General features: G+C 47.6%; 1 protein-coding gene across 5 annotated transcripts in view; it reads right to left on the reverse strand.

The window, feature by feature from the left end:
• zmynd11 (zinc finger, MYND-type containing 11) overlaps positions 1 to 14,943 on the reverse strand; it is a 223,277-nt gene extending 208,334 nt beyond the window's left edge. For 3 of the 5 annotated variants that reach the window (XM_070881603.1, XM_070881595.1, XM_070881596.1), the window contains exon 1: positions 14,711 to 14,943. The gene's annotated coding sequence lies outside the window, so the exon portion shown is untranslated. The remainder of the gene's footprint in view (positions 1 to 14,710) is intronic. The other 2 variants (XM_070881598.1, XM_070881597.1) reach the window with 1 other exon arrangement.
• Between the last annotated feature and the right edge of the window lie 2,010 nt (positions 14,944 to 16,953).

The raw sequence follows: 16,953 nt of genomic DNA on the forward strand, positions 1-16,953 counted from the left end.
CACTGTACCCCTTACCTGGTCAACACAGCTGCATCATAACCACTCGACTTTCTCTGGCTTCGCCAGTTTTTAAAAAAATGCACTTTAGTGGCTTGCCTCCTATTCCATACCTTCCAACCTTGTGGACTCATTGCTCGAGTGGCACAGTATCAAAAGTCTTGCTGAAATTTAAATGGATCATACACACAGAATTTCCATCGTCAGGGGGCCATCATTTTCTCAAAGAAATCCAGTACATTTTTTAGGCAAGATCTCCCTCCAGTCAATGTTGACTGCCTTTTACAGTACCGTATTATCCAAGTGTTTCATTACCCTCTTTTAGCAGTGTATTCTAATAATGTACCTACAACCGATGTTTGGCTCACTGGTTTATAGTTCCCTGGGCTGTCCAGAGAATCCCATTCTAAAGACTGATGTATCAATAACTACTTTCCAATCTCAGGTACTGCTTCCTTTTCAGATCATTTCTTAAAGATAAGTGGCAAGGATATGACGGATTTTACTGGGTGGTACTTTTAAATAGTTTGTATGAAGGGCACTTGTCTATCAGTGACAACCTTATCTGAAATCTCACTTAGTATTTCCTCCACCCTCAGAAATCCAACCTCTTTGCTTTCATTCAGCAGTACTGAATCCAACAGAGAAACCCCCATTCAGTACAGATTTGGTCATAGTGTGAGAACAGTGAAGAAAGAAGTTTTTTTCTTAAATTCAAAGCAACTATTCTCAAAAAAGAAATTCTAAATGGTCTCTTTGATTCAGAGAGCGGGGGGGGGGGGGGGGGAATTAGAAGAGAATTTTTTTTGAATCGTAATGAGATTTACAATAAATATTTGTTACTTTGTTGGTTCAATAAAGGTCGTCAACTTTAGAACTAGCTTGAATTATTTTTATTTAAACTTCATGAGGTCAGCTTTGTCTTGTCGCACAATTTCATCCCATTTCACTTGGTTTTAAATGCACCTTCACACAGTTTTTCTTCGCACTTTGGCAGCCCTGTTTACAGTGGAAACTTTATCCCAGGGTGAACACAGGCTGGGTAATAAAACCCAAGTGCAAACCACTGTTGTCCCTAGAAGCTGGGAGCCAGAGAATTTCCACTCCCTACTGTGCTGTAAATCAGTACCTATTTAAGGGCCTCCTTTTAACTATGTGCATGTGATCCAACTCTCACATTGCTGAATAAAATAAATCTTACTCCTGTCTTACGGTCCCTCATGGCAGTCAATCTTGGCTGCCCCCACTACAACCATTATAACGCTTAACACATCATGTGCGTCTCACTAACTTTCACCTGCTAAAACCGAATTTGGAATAAATAGGCTGCCTTTTTTCTTCAAGCTGACATTAAATATTTCAAGAGTCAAACGTCTCCAATCCACAGTAGCAAAAGCTGTAGCTTATCAGACTCCCTGACTGGAAGTCAAACGTGGAAGGGAAAGTTTCGCTTTAGATGTCTCAGATGTCAATGAATCGAGAGAAAAGAAACAGATGACTGGTGAAAATGTGAAAGAGCAAATAATGACAATGACTTGGTAAACAAATTCAGGAAAAACCTATTTTTAAAATGACACGTTATCATTTCACTTCAACTTGACGACCTGCGTTTCTCTCTGGGTTAAGTCGGAAGATCACCTCAATTCCCTCCACCAGTGCATTTTTCTATGTTCCACTGAATAGAAAAGTGTGTACGTCTAAGTACATTGTGGGGGGGAGGGGAAAGAGGAGTGGAACGGAGTCAGGTTGCAGGCTAATTTTAGAAGCTACAAGGCAGATGATGCTGAGCAGTAAATCAAGGTGGGGAAGGGGTTCAACGATTGCAGGCCCAACCACTATTAACGGGGGGGGGGGGGGGGGGTGCACAGGCATGAGACAGCCTCAACGCAAATCTGGCAGTCGGAAATCGTGTCAGGCAGGTAGCCCTGAACTCTAAGCTGGAGGCCGATGCACAACTAGAGGGGAAGAGAGAGACAGGACACAAGCTGGGAGTAGGCAGTGGCCTGAACTCATGATTAGGCGACCACAAAAAGATTAGGTGAGTAGGGTAGCCTTCTGCCCCCAAAATTGGCAATGTATTAAATAAATTAAGGTTAAAACAAAATGGCAGCCCACCCAGCAGGGTCAGTAATTACAAACGGACAAGAAAAGCTTACGTCAACATTCGCTGTTATAAAATGTTGACATAAAAAACACGACTCAAAAATCATGACATAGTAAGGTTAATGTGGCCAGGCAGGGAACATTATACGCAAGTAAATAAATTGCCAATGGCGTGGCCCACAGTCCGTGAATCAATATACCGGTACTTATTTTTCCAATATACGCAAGATGGAGGCAGAGCTGGGAGAGAAAATCGCCTCACAGAACCAGACCACACCGAGCAGTTGACAAATGTTAGCACAAAAATGCGGCCAAAATTGGTGACAACAGGAAGCAAGATCTGTGGACATGATGTGAGCAGCAATAGATATACCAGCAGATTTCTTGCAACATTGTTCACGGTGAGTCGGAGGCTACATTGTTATTCCATTTAATGTACAAATCAGGACATTCATTTATACTAACCGAATAAGTTATGAGAGCTTTATTGTCAGAGTACTGTGGAAGTGTTAGTGGCATTTTCAGGCTCACATTTTGTGTGTACAATTGCACGTACGGAGTTGTTTGACGAGGAGCGGATTATATAGTGAAATGGAGAATGTATTATTGTCTTTTTTTTTTTGCACAGAATGAAAGCAATGTTAGATAAAATAAAGAAGTTAATGGAAAACAGAATAAATGGTAGAGAATGGAATTACATAAAAAATGTAAATTAAAAAGATGAATCATTGGATGAAGTTTGTCAATGTAGAAGTGTTGGGGAAAGGATTGGAAGAAGTGCTGGTCAATGTTACCCCTAATTTTAAATTTGGGTGTGTGGTCCCTTTAGCAGACTGCACAGCCCAGTCAAAGTTTCGCGCATGCGCAAAATTTCACATCGGAAAAGCCGGTCCCGGAATACGCGGGATCGACAGGCGGCCGCACAGCTTAGAAGGAAAGTTGGTGCCAGTACTCGCGGACCGAGTGTGGGAACCCTGAGGGCTGTGGAGCAGACACAAGAGTGGAGGGGGGAACGGGACATGCAAGTATAGGCAGTGAGTCTCCAGTTATAGAAGTGGGCAGTCTAGGAATGTCACAGTAGTGGGAGGGGACCGAGACCTGTGTCCCAATTGCTTCAAGTCCCACATTCAACATCCTTTGACTTCTGATCTCCCCCTGTCTGTGTCCCCTCATCTCCCCTTGCAGCACTCTCACAATCCAATCCTCCCTCCACTGCAACTAACCCCAGCACCTTCATAGAGGGGGGCAGGGCTACACTAAGATTTAAAAACAGAAAATGCTGAAAATACTCAACAGGTCAGGCAGCATACGTGGAGAGAGAAACAGAAGTCCTGAAATCCCGGTTTCTTCTTCCCACAGGCCTTCGTCTAAAAATAGGACAAAAGATGCGCACTTATCTTTTGGCCGAACGCTCACCAGAGATCCTGGATTCGAGGTTTCCTCTTCGCAACAGAGCGCGTTCCCGTTGGGACGTCCGTAGGAGTCACGTGGGCCTGGACGCCCAATCATGGTAAAGTATTTTCGCATTCATAGTAATGGGAGTTTTGTAACGCCGAAGTTTTTACCAGGCGCAAGAGTTTTAAGGACATTTGCAGGGCAAGAGACGGGCAAATAGCTCAATCTCTGCCGTGGGAACGTCCTTCTCCCAGAGATGCGGCCATTTGTTAAGCCAGAAACTCGACAGATTGGAATAGCCGGTTTTCAGCACATGTACGTAAACCATAAACCGGCTTTTACGATGCCTTCCCGTGTCCGTACACATTCCATACGGACCCGGGGAGGCCGGGATTTCAGGGCCAGAGTTAATGTTTCAGCTCGATGACCCTTCATCAGAACTGGAAAAAGTTGAGAGAGGCAACAGGTTTTTAAGGAAGTGTAGGAGTAGGGAAAGGTGGGAGGGGAGGAAAGAACAAAAGGCAAGGTCTGTTCTCTGTTTCACTCCCACTCTGATCTCTCCAGCCTCGGCCTTACACTGTTCCAATGAAGCACAACATAAAGCTCGAGGAACAGCACCTCATCTTTCGTTTAGGCACCTTACAGTCTTCTGGACTCAACATCAAGTTCAACAATTTCAGACCGTAACCCCTGCCCCTATATTTTTTTTCTCTCTTTCCCATGGCAGCTGTTGATTCTACTATTTCCATTTACACCCTATCTAGACTCATCTTTTGCTTCTTATCTTGTTCCATTACCATCTCCTTTTGCTTCGCACTATCACCCCTTTTGTCTCTTGATCTCTTCTGCCTTCCACCCTATCACAGGCCTTTCCTTTTGTTCTTTCCTCCCCTCCTCCCTTTCCCTGTCCTTACAGGAAGCTGATAATCACATGGCGTGGGGAAAAAAAGGGAGGGAAAAGAATCACCATTGCAGCCTATCCCCAGTCAGTGCCCCCACCCAAAGCATTTTTGTCCTTTGCATTTGCTTCTTTTATTGGGACGTTTTATGATGTTAAATAAATACAAGTTATTTTTGTTTCAAGCCAGGTTGGAAAGACCTCAAAGCAAGAAGGACAGCAGCATGTTAGGATTCCAGTCAGGGAGGGTCGCATCACTTTTAAAAAAAAACACAAAAGCAGTGAATCTCCTGTGATGTTGGTCAGGGCTGCAACAGGGTCCGAGAAGTGGACAAATTCCATCCCTGGACCCCTGGCAGTAGTTAGGCCTCAGGCAACCAAAACACGCATTTCCAATACAAATTGGGCAACTATATGATTAAATTGAAATATTTTTATACCCGCATGTAGTCAGCTTCTTGAAAGCAATTTCAAAAAAATACTTTTCGGGGTGAATACCCCTTTTTTTAAACTAGTGGCTGTTTGCCGACACCCATTTTTGACTCTCAACCTTTTTACACTCCAAGCAGTGGTGGCTGCTCCCGTGTGCTGTTTGATACGATCCCTGTTCAACTGTGATTGTGAAACTCCAACCAAACACAAGTTTGCAGGTGGGCCCAGTAAAGTATGACAAAAACATGCTCTGCACGCAAAATTGCATACATCCAGGAATATATTTTATTCTGGAGACTGCCTGACCACCACCCCACTTTTGACTTGGGAGTGCCTACTGCAAGAAGAAAAAAAAGTGAAAAAATGGTTCAAATCCTCATGGACTTGCTCAACACATTTTAAAAAGCAGATCGATAACAAACATGGTGTGAGCATGTAACGGGGTTGTACCATATTCAGGAGGCCGGGGGGGGGGGGGGGGGGGGGGGGGGGGGAATTCAAGCAGTGTCATTAACCGTGACAGCAAAGTTAAATGCATCCCAAGTGGGTTCCAGCTTTGAATATGGTACCAGTGCTTCTGCAACTTTCCCGTTTTAAGTCTCAGAATTTGCATTCTTCATAGCTGCTGCAACGGTGACCACTGAGCTCCGCGACTCTGCATCACATGATAGGAAGATGGAGTTGTTGCACACGATTAGGATCCTCTCATTTTCAAACTGGGTTGGCTAGCAGGAAGAGGTTTTACTGAGAAACACATTACTTTATACAGAAGTATGCATACTAAATATTAGTGCTCCAACAAAACAAAAAATGTTGCAAGCTAAAAGTATTACATTGATTGAAGACAGATCCCCACTACAGAATATAAAGGAAAGTGAGAGGGATATGTTTTGCAGAGAGGAAGAAAAATTGCACAAAGATTGCAGTATTGTACATTATAGTTTAACAGCTAAAAGTCAACATGACCCAGTGCATTCTGTACAAAAACCTCCCCAGCACTGCCACACTTTTTGCTTCCTGTCCAATACACAATACAGTTCCTTCCTAGGGTCCTATACTTCCTGGCCAACATTTATCTTTCAACCAGATCGACCTCATTGCATGGCTGTAGGACCCTGTTGTGTGCAAATTGACAGGGTGTTTCTCCCACCCCCCACACACAATTCCCCATCCATCCTTGCCCAACTCCAGACTCCTTTTGGCCAGTGAATTAATTTCAAGGTAGCCTCCAAATACCTCCATAGTCTCATCACACTTTTGGGACGTCTTCAGCCATCGATTGAGACCTTATTGAGGTGTATAAAATGATGAGGGGCCTAGATAGGGTGAATAGGAAGGACCAACTTCCCTTAGCAGAGGAGTCAACCACCAGGGAGCATAGATTTAGGGTAATTGGTAGGAGGTTTAGAGGGGATTTGAATGGAAATGTTTTCACCCAGAGGGTGGTGGGGGTCTGGAACTCACTGCCTGAAAGGGTGATAGAGGCAGAAACCCTCATCACATTTAAAAAGTACTTGGATGTGCACTTGAAGTACCGTAATCTACAGGGCTACAGACCAAGAACTGGAAAGTGGGATTAGGCTGGATAGCCTCTTGGTCAGCCGACGCGGACATGATGGGCCGAAATGGCCTCCTGTGCTGTAAATGCCTATGATTCTATGTCCTAATCTGCATATTAAATCCTTTAATTTCTGCTATCTACTCCTTCCTTTATGTGCAAATGATAATAAAAATTGACATTGTTGTTTGAAATCCACTATTTCTAGGCTTACCACCATGCAATTCTACTAGAAAACAAGTTAGTTATTCCGTTTTTAACACTAGTGAGATTTACAGCAGTGCCTTGTGTGACTTGCATAACTGCGGGAACTAATATTGCAAAATACACACATCTGCCCACCTTCCTGCCATTCACCCAGTGGAGTTATATACTTCCTTGATCCTGTTCTTTCTAATACTCACTCAGCACCTTTTATTTTTATATACAAGTGGTGCACTATGGAAAATAAACTTCATGTCCCTGTTGCTTTGCGAGTTATGCAATCACAGTACATTTTATGTACTTTCTCAACCAACCAGTCCCCTACATGCATCCGTTATGCAAAACTAGTGCAAATACTTATCCCGCAGTTTATGGGTACAAATATGTTTTATAAAATTAATACTCTAAATGCAGTCCAAATAGAAGTCAATGCAGAAGCCTTTGTTTTCAGACAACAGTCTTATCTCAAGCACACATCACCGATCATAGGCAGTCCCTCGAAACGAGGATGACTTGCTTTGACGCCAAAAAGGGACGAGTTCACAGGTGTTTCAATGAAGGACCTAATATTACAGATCCCAAACTACATCCTGAAGGGTGGAAGATGCTTGTGCTTGGATTTTTTTAACGTGTGGTGGCCGTTGCACACCAGCCACCACACGGGCTTGACAGAGCTAGGTCTTGGTCCAGTGGCAAGGATTACCCAAGACTAACTGGACACCAGCTCTGCACAGACCGAGCGCGCACACATATCACAGTGTGGGCTGGCCCATGCTGCCCCTGGACTCTCACCTCTCCTGGACCCCGGTCACTTCCCTCTACGGACTCTTGCCACTCCTTCGCCCCTCCTGCTGTGCCTGCCCGCACTGCAATCAGCGACCTGGCTTCATAGCCATCTCCCTCCTGCAGCAGCACGCGCTGTTCCCTGCAGTGGTATGCCGCCGCACGCTGCTCCCTCCAATGGCCCCGCTAGATTGGACGTGACTTTCACTATCACTCTGGCTTGGCACATAACACCCAAACAACCAGAACTGAATTCAGTTTCTTACACTAATGCCTGTTGTATACGCACAATCTGCACCAACCAATCAGACAGGACCGATTTCAGCAATAATTTTAAAAACTGCCAATTATACAGCATATTCGGAGCCAAGGTTTCAAGTTTAAAAATTTCATAAACACAAAGAAGCTTACATTCCAAGTCCTGAGCAGCTTACATAAAACCAGTATTGTGGGTCTCACCGCACCACTAGTTTTGAATGATGGTGCACTGAAAGAATAGTCTCAGATCAAGAAAGAACTTCAAAAACTTTTTTGACCTCACCCAGTGCATTTTACTTCAATATACATTTACCTGTAAAGTTAAATAAAGATTACCACTCCTTTGTTTGAAAGGGTCTGCCTTTTCACTGTACTATTGCCATCATTTCAAAGATTGATGAATATTACTGATTACATAATATGCTTTGCCCTTGGTAAAAAGTATGGGCCATATTTTGCCCATATGGGCCGCGTAAGTTCCAGGTTTTCGCGTGTGAAGCGCATGCACAAAAACACGGAACTTGCGATCTGTCAAGAATCTTCTTCATAGATTGTAGCCATCCCTGGGAAATGGGCAGAGAGTTGAGTTATTGCTGCCCAGCAAATGCCCATGAAATTCTTACACGTGGCAAGAGCAGGCACATGGCCTGCTTTTACCAGTGTAAGAGTTCATTTAAACATTAAAAAAACCTGTACAATAAGGTAATTATTTTTAGCCCCTTTAAAACATTTTTTAATTTATTACATTTTGGCTTTAAATATTTAATTAAATGGCATTTTAATTAATTTTAAACATGTAATTTTTTAAAAATTTGATGCGTACATGTATTTTTAGGGTATTCAGATTCATGCTTATGGGGATTCCGCACATCATTATCATCATAGGCAATCCCTCGGAATCGAGGAAGACTTGCTTCCACTCTTAGAATAAGTCCTTAGGTGGCTGTTCAGTCCAATACAAGAGTCATAGTCCCTGCCACATGTGGGACAGATAGTCACTGAGGGAAGGGGTGGGTAGGACTGGTTTGCAGCCCGCTCTTTCCACTACCTGCGCTTGTTTTCTGCATGCTCTCGGCGATGAGATGCGAGGAGCTCAGCGCCTTCCTGGATGCACTTCCTCTACTTGGGGAGGTCTTTGGCCAGGGACACCCAGGTGTCAGTGGGGATATTGCACTTTATCAGGGAGGCTTTGAGGGTGCCCTTGTAACATTTCCTCTGTCCACCTTTGGCTCGTTTGCCGTGAACATGCAGTACATGCAGAATCCCCAGAAGCATGATTGGGGATTCCCTTCTTTCATTGGTTGGGCCCCAGGAAACGTGGACCTCTACCCATGGGTGTGCGGAGAGGCCCAGGACCGCGAATCTCCAAACCTCCCAGACCACCAGGAACACGGGCATTTTATTTGCGGATTGGAGGCATTTCCCCACCGGAAGCCTTTGACCGCAAATTCAGGGATTATTATTCTCAAGCAAGGTATTGTTGGACAAATAGCAACAGTATTCTTTGCCATCTTTTCAAAAGAAAAATCTATAGCAATGCATGGGCCAAAAACAGAAATCTATCCAGTGGGGCTAGGAGGAAGCTGCCATTCCCAAATGCTCTCCATCACTGGGCTTTTCCTTGCATCATGTCTGGGCCTGTTGTAGACTAAGTGATCGAGATTGATTGCAATGCTTAATCAATAAGTCTACTATTGTTGTATCCTGCGACTACTAGGGAGATAGTGTACTAGATGGACAGTGGTCTTTTTTCATCTCAATTCCTATGTTCTGATCTCTAACCATCTATTTTGATGGATTTTCCGAATTTTTAAAAATGTAAGCGCTTCTCAACACTGATGGCAAAGTGAAGGAAGCAGATTCAATAGTAACTTTCAAAAGGGAAGTGGATAAATACTTGAAGGGGAGAAAATGTGAATGGGCTACAGGAAAAGAGCAGGGGAGTGGGACTAATTGGATAGATCTTTCAAAGAGCTGGCACAGGCACGATGGGCCAAATGGCCTCCTTTCTGTGCTTGCTCTGCCATTCAATAAGATCATGGCTGATCTTCGACCTCAACTCCACTTTCCCGCCCAATCGCCATATTCCTCAATTCCCCCAGAGTAAGATTCTATGACTCTATATGTTCTTCAGTTATATGGAGTTCAGATGTTGTAACAAATACATTCAGTATGTGAAACACAAAAAGATGGAATTGTGACACTATCTGTTACACTAGATGCTCTCAGCGGTGCTGCCCCTCTCTGCGTGCCTGCAGGGATAAACCTGCTAAATTCTAGTGAGAATGTCAGATGGCAATGCACAATACAAGGCGAGATGGGCAAAACAGGGACATTTGATATATAGCCCTCTGCCAGCATACAACATATCTGAATCGGTGTCTGCAGAAAGCCACTACCTGAGCTGGATGTGATTTACAGCATTAAGTGCAATATGAATGGATTATATTGTACTCAGATCAAGCAGTGGCTGATTCCAAAGCCCATCTACAAGAACAACCACCTGCATTTAAATAGCACCTGTAACGCAGGAAAATATCCCAAAGTGCTTCAAAGGAGTGTAATCAGACAAAAAATTGACACTGAGCCAAAGGAGGAAATAATAGGTCAGGCGACTAAAAAAAGGTAGGGTTGATTGAGAATCTTGAGCGGCGGACAGACAGAGAGGTTTTTAGGGAGGAAACTTCAGTGCTTAGTGCCTAGACGGCTGAAAGCGCAGCCGCTAATGGTGGGGTGAAAGGAGTGGGGGCATGCACGAGTCCAGAGTTGGAGGAATGCAGAGTTCTTGGAGGGTTGTAGGACTGAAAGAGGTTTCAAAGATAGGGATGGGGAGGCCCTGAAGGGACTTCAACACGAGGATGAGAATTTTAAAACTGAGGCGTTGGACAAGCACAGGCATCATGGAAGGATGGGACTTGGTGCGTGTTAAACTACGTGCAAGAGTTCTGGGTAAGCTCAAGTCTATGGAGGGTGGAAGATGAGAAGCCGGCCTGAAAGTCACACCTGAAGGTAATAAAAAGCATGGATGAGGGAGTCAGCAGCAGCTAAGCTGAGGCAAGGGCAGAAAGAGGCGGAGGTGGAAGTCGGGGCTCTTTCTGATGGATATGATGTGGGGTTGAACACTCAGCCCAGGGTCTATAGGACGTCAAGGTTCAGCCTGAGACAGAGGCCAGGAAAGAGAATGGAATCAGAGTGAATAGGGTTTGTGGCAGGGGCCGAACTGGCTTCAGTGTTCCCACTGTTCAATTAGAAAAACATGCATCTCATCCAGGACTGGATGTCGGACTAGCAGTCTAACAACACAGAGTCAGTGGAGGGGTCGAGAGAGGTAGAGCTGAGTGTCATCTGCGTACATGTGGAACCTGACAGCATGTCTTTGGAATGATAGCGCCGAGGGGCAGCATGTAGGCAAGAAAGAGGAGAGAGCCAAAGATTGACACAAGGATAGATATAACCACTGTATACCAGTACAACTAAGGCACAAAAGACCAAAACAAGCGAGCTAGGATAGTTATTAGCAACAAGTAAAACAGTAGCTGAGACTTCAAAGCTATAGGCAAGGTAAATTCCATTTAATTTATGAGGCCACGACACCCAGCAGAAACTGATGGCTAGATTTTAATTCTGGAATACTATGCATGCCTGACAGTCCATTAAATGCCACTGCACACACACACACAATCTCCATACACACACACACACACACACACACACAATCTCCATACACACACACACACACACACACACACAATCTCCATACACACACACACACACACACACACACACAATCCCCACACACACCTCCACCTCCACACACACACACTCACCTCCACACACACACACACACCTCCACACACACACACACACCTCCACACACACACACACACCTCCACACACACACACACACCTCCACACACACACACACACCTCCACACACACACACACCTCCACACACACACACACCTCCACACACACACACACCTCCACACACACACACACCTCCACACACACACACACACACACACACCTCCACACACACACACACCTCCACACACACACACACACACACCTCCACACACACACACACCTCCACACACACACACACACACCTCCACACACACACACACACACCTCCACACACACCTCCACACACACACACACACACCTCCACACACACACACACACACCTCCACACACACACACACACACCTCCACACACACACACACACACCTCCACACACACACACACACACCTCCACACACACACACACCTCCACACACACACACACCTCCACACACACACACACACACCTCCACACACACACACACACACCTCCACACACACACACACACACCTCCACACACACACACACACCTCCACACACACACACACACACCTCCACCCTCCATACACACACAATCTCCATACACACACAATCTCCATACACACACAATCTCCATACACACACAATCTCCATACACACACAATCTCCATACACACACAATCTCCATACACACACAATCTCCATACACACACACACACACAATCTCCATACACACACTCACACACACAATCTCCATACACACACTCACACACACAATCTCCATACACACACTCACACACACAATCTCCATACACACACTCACACACACAATCTCCATACACTCACACACACAATCTCCATACACTCACACACACAATCTCCATACACTCACACACACAATCTCCATACACTCACACACACACACCCCCATTCACACACACACACACACACACACCCCCATCCCCACACACACACACACCCCCATCCCCACACACCCCCATCCACACACACCCCCATCCATACACACACACACACACACACCCCCATGTACACACACACCCATCCATACACATACACACACACCCATGCATACACACACACCCATGCATACACACACACCCATGCATACACACACACCCATGCATACACACACACCCATGCATACACACACACCCATCCACATACACACACACACACCCATATCCATCCATACACACACACACACCCATATCCATCCATACACACACCCATATCCATATCCATCCATACACACACACCCATATCCATATCCATCCATACACACACACCCATATCCATACCCATCCATACACACACACCCATATCCATCCATACACACACCCATATCCATATCCATCCATACACACACACCCATATCCATATCCATCCATACACACACACCCATATCCATACCCATCCATACACACACACCCATATCCATACCCATCCATACACACACACCCATATCCATACATACACACACACCCATATCCATACATACACACACACCCATATCCATACATACACACACACACACACACCCATATCCATCCATACACACACACACACCCATATCCATCCATACACACACACACACCCATATCCATCCATACACACACACACACCCATATCCATCCATACACACACACACACCCATATCCATCCATACACACACACACACCCATATCCATCCATACACACACACACACACCCATATCCATCCATACACACACACACACACCCATATCCATCCATACACACACACACACACCCATATCCATCCATACACACACACACACACATATCCATCCATACACACACACACACACCCATATCCATCCATACACACACACACACACCCATATCCATCCATACACACACACACACACCCATATCCATCCATACACACACACACACACCCATATCCATCCATACACACACACACACACCCATATCCATCCATACACACACACACACACCCATATCCATCCATACACACACACACACACACACCCATATCCATCCATACACACACACACACACCCATATCCATCCATACACACACACACACACACCCATATCCATCCATACACACACACACACACCCATATCCACACACACCCATATCCATCCATACACACACACACCCATATCCATCCATACACACACACACCCATATCCATCCATACACACACACACCCATATCCATCCATACACACACACACCCATATCCATCCATACACACACACACCCATATCCATACACACACACACCCATATCCATACACACACACACACCCATATCCATACACACACACACCCATGTACACACACACACACATCCATACACACACATCCATCCATACAGACACACACACCCATCCATCCATAAAGACACACACACACACCCATGTACACACACACCCATCCATGTATACATACACACACAAATTATCAATTATCCAGCCTGTCCCTCTGTAAAATTCCCAATCAGATGTTGACAAAACCCAAAGCACTAGCAAATTGCCTTTAGCAAAACTGTTATCTTTACAATAGCTTTTCTTTTTGTTATCAAGATTGCTTACAGAATTATTGAACCCCCACCCAAAAAAAAACAATTCTCTGTCTTTTGGGTCACACAAGTGCAGTGAAGTATAGACAGTGCAAAATACAATGTCACCACCACCACCACCCGCGCGCACACACACACACACACACACACACAGACAGACTGGGGCTAAACTGTTGACTGAAAGAGGGCCGCCTTCAGCAGACCGGATCCCCGTCAGGTGCTGGCAGGCTGGCAGCGAGTGGAGACCGGGATCCCCCGGGAGTGTGGCCTGCGGTGACCCCCACCCAGTCCCCAAACAGCCCGAGCGGAGGCCGGCGGGCCGCACTCCTCCCCCGCCATTAATTCCCCGTCCAAGTTGGGCTTCGGCAGAGAGAAAAGGCAAAGTGAGTCCGGCGAGGGAAGAGAGGAAATGACTTAAAAAAATATATAATAATAAATAATAACCCCCGACCCAGTGAAGTGAATATAATAAAACAAAGAGTGAGAGTGAGCGGGGGCCCGGGGCCGAGCGGCCTACCCGCCGACACCAGCCTGTCTCCCCGGCCCGGGCCCCGGGCCCCCGCTCACTCCCACTCCCACACCGGCGCTGCCCGAGCCCCCTCCAGCCCCGGCCGCAGCCGCCATGTTCCCCGCTCCACTCCCCGGTCACGAACCCCCCGCCCCGCTCACCTTCAGCACTCGCCGCCCCCCGCACCCGCCGGCCAGCCTGGCGCCAAGCTTCTCCCCCCCCCGAGCCGCCGCCGATGGTTGTTGTTGCCGGAGGGAGGGAGTGGAGGGGTGTTTGCTCAAGTCGTCTCACCGTCTCTCGCTCTCGCTCTCCCTCTCCCCCGGACCCGGGCTCGGCTCCACATAAACACCCGGCCACAGGAAAGGGGCGGCGGGCGCCCTCCACAGGCGCTGTCCCGACCGGCACCCTCCTCCGATCCTCCCTCCTCCTCCCCTCTTCCAAACCCTCCTCCAAACCCTCCTCCCTATCCTCCCCTCCCCTCCCCCCAACCCTCCTCCTCCCTATTCTCCCTCTTCCAAACCCCCTCCTCCTCCTCAAAACCCTTCTCCTCCCTATCCTCCCCTCCTCCAAACCCTCCTCCTCCCATCCTCCCCGCCAACCCTCCTCCCATTCCCTATCTTCCCTCCTCCTCCCTATCCTCCCCTCCTCCAACCCTCCTCCTCCCTATCCTCCCCTCCAAACCCTCCTCCCATTCCCTATCTCCCTCCTCCTCCCTATCTTCCCCTTCTCCTCCCTATCTTCCCCTTCTCCAAACCCCCTCCTCCTCCAATACCTCCTTCTCCTCCCTATCCTCCCCTCCTCCTCCAAACCTTCCTCCTCCTCCCTATCCTTCCCTCCTCCTCCTCCCCAACCCTCCTCCTCCCTATCCTCCCTCCCCAATCCTCCTCCCTATTCTCCCTCCTCCAAACCTCCCCTCCCAACCCCTCTCCTCCTCCTCCAAACCCTCCTCCTCCCTATCCTCCCCTCCAAACCCTCCTCCTCCCTATCTTCCCCTTCTCCAAACCCCCCTCCTCCTCCAATCCCTCCTCCTCCTCCTCCCTATCCTCCCCTCCTCCTCCCTATCCTCCCCTCCTCCAAACCCTCCTCTCATTCCCTATCTTCCCTCCTCCTCCCTATCTTCCCCTTCTCCAAACCCCCCCTCCTCCTCCAATACCTCCTCCTCCCTATCCTCCCCTCCTCCAAACCCTCCTCCACCTCCCTAACCTCCCCCCTCCTCCTCCTCCAATCCCTCCCCTCCCCTCCTACAAAATCCTCCCTCCATCCCCTCCTCCTCCTCCCTATCCTCCCCTTCTCCTCCAATCCCTCCCCTCCCACCTCCTCCTACAAAATCTTCCCTCCATCCCCTCCTCCTCCTACAAAATCCTCCTTGCCCCAACCTCCATCCTCTCCTCCCTCAACCTTCAACCCCTCCTTCTCCCAGGCCCTCTCCTCCACCCTTCCCTCTCCTCCTCCTCCTCTCAGTCCCCCTCTCCTCCAACTCTCCTTCCCTCCTCCTGCAAAATCCTCCCTCCCCCAACCTCCTTCCCCTCCTCCTTCAACCTCTACCTCCTCCTCCATCAACCTCCATCCCCTCCTTCGTCAAACTCCAACCACCTTCCTACCCCCTCTCCTCCACTCTCCTCCCCAACCTCTACCCTCCACCAATCTCCTCTCTCTACCTCCAATCTCCTCCCTCTACCTCCAATCTCCTCCCTCCACCTCCAGTCTCCTCCCCAATATCCCTCCAAGCCACCTCCACCCTGCCTCACTCCAGCCCTCCAATCCCCTCCTTCTCCTCCAATCCCCTCCTCCCTCCAGTCCCCTCCCTCCCCTCCTCCCTCCACACCCAAACTCCTCCCAACCCCTCTCCCCCACCCTCCTCCTCCTCGCTGCCTCACTCCAGTCCTCCTATCCTCTCCCCTAACCTCCTCCAGTCTCCTCCCCAACTTCCTCTTCCAATCCCCTTCCCTCTCCTCCTCATCTCTCCACCTCATCCCTCCACCTCTCATCCTCTTCTAATCCACTCCCTCCCTTCCTCCTCCACCTCCAATCCCCTCCCTAACATCCATCTCCAAACCCCTCCCCTTCCCCTCACTCTCCTCTAATCCCTTCTCCTCCACCCCATCCTCCTCCTCCTCCCTTCCTCACTCCCCTCCCTCAACCTGTACCTCCACCTTTAATCCCCTCCCTCACCTCCACCCCCTCCACCTCCAATCCTCTTCAAATATTTATCCAATTCCCTTTTGAAATTACTACAGGTTGAACCTCCCTGATCCAGAACTCCCTTATCCAGAACCACCCCTTGTCCAGAATCATTCCCAGCCACCGGGTGGCACATGTGCAGAACTCCGACATGAACAAATTGAAGTCCTTCCTCGCTGACGACTCCTGCAATCGCTGGCCTGACCCCGCGATCCATCGTGCT

Source organism: Pristiophorus japonicus, chromosome 5 (genome assembly GCF_044704955.1).
Source record: "Pristiophorus japonicus isolate sPriJap1 chromosome 5, sPriJap1.hap1, whole genome shotgun sequence".
NCBI lineage: Eukaryota > Metazoa > Chordata > Chondrichthyes > Pristiophoridae > Pristiophorus > Pristiophorus japonicus.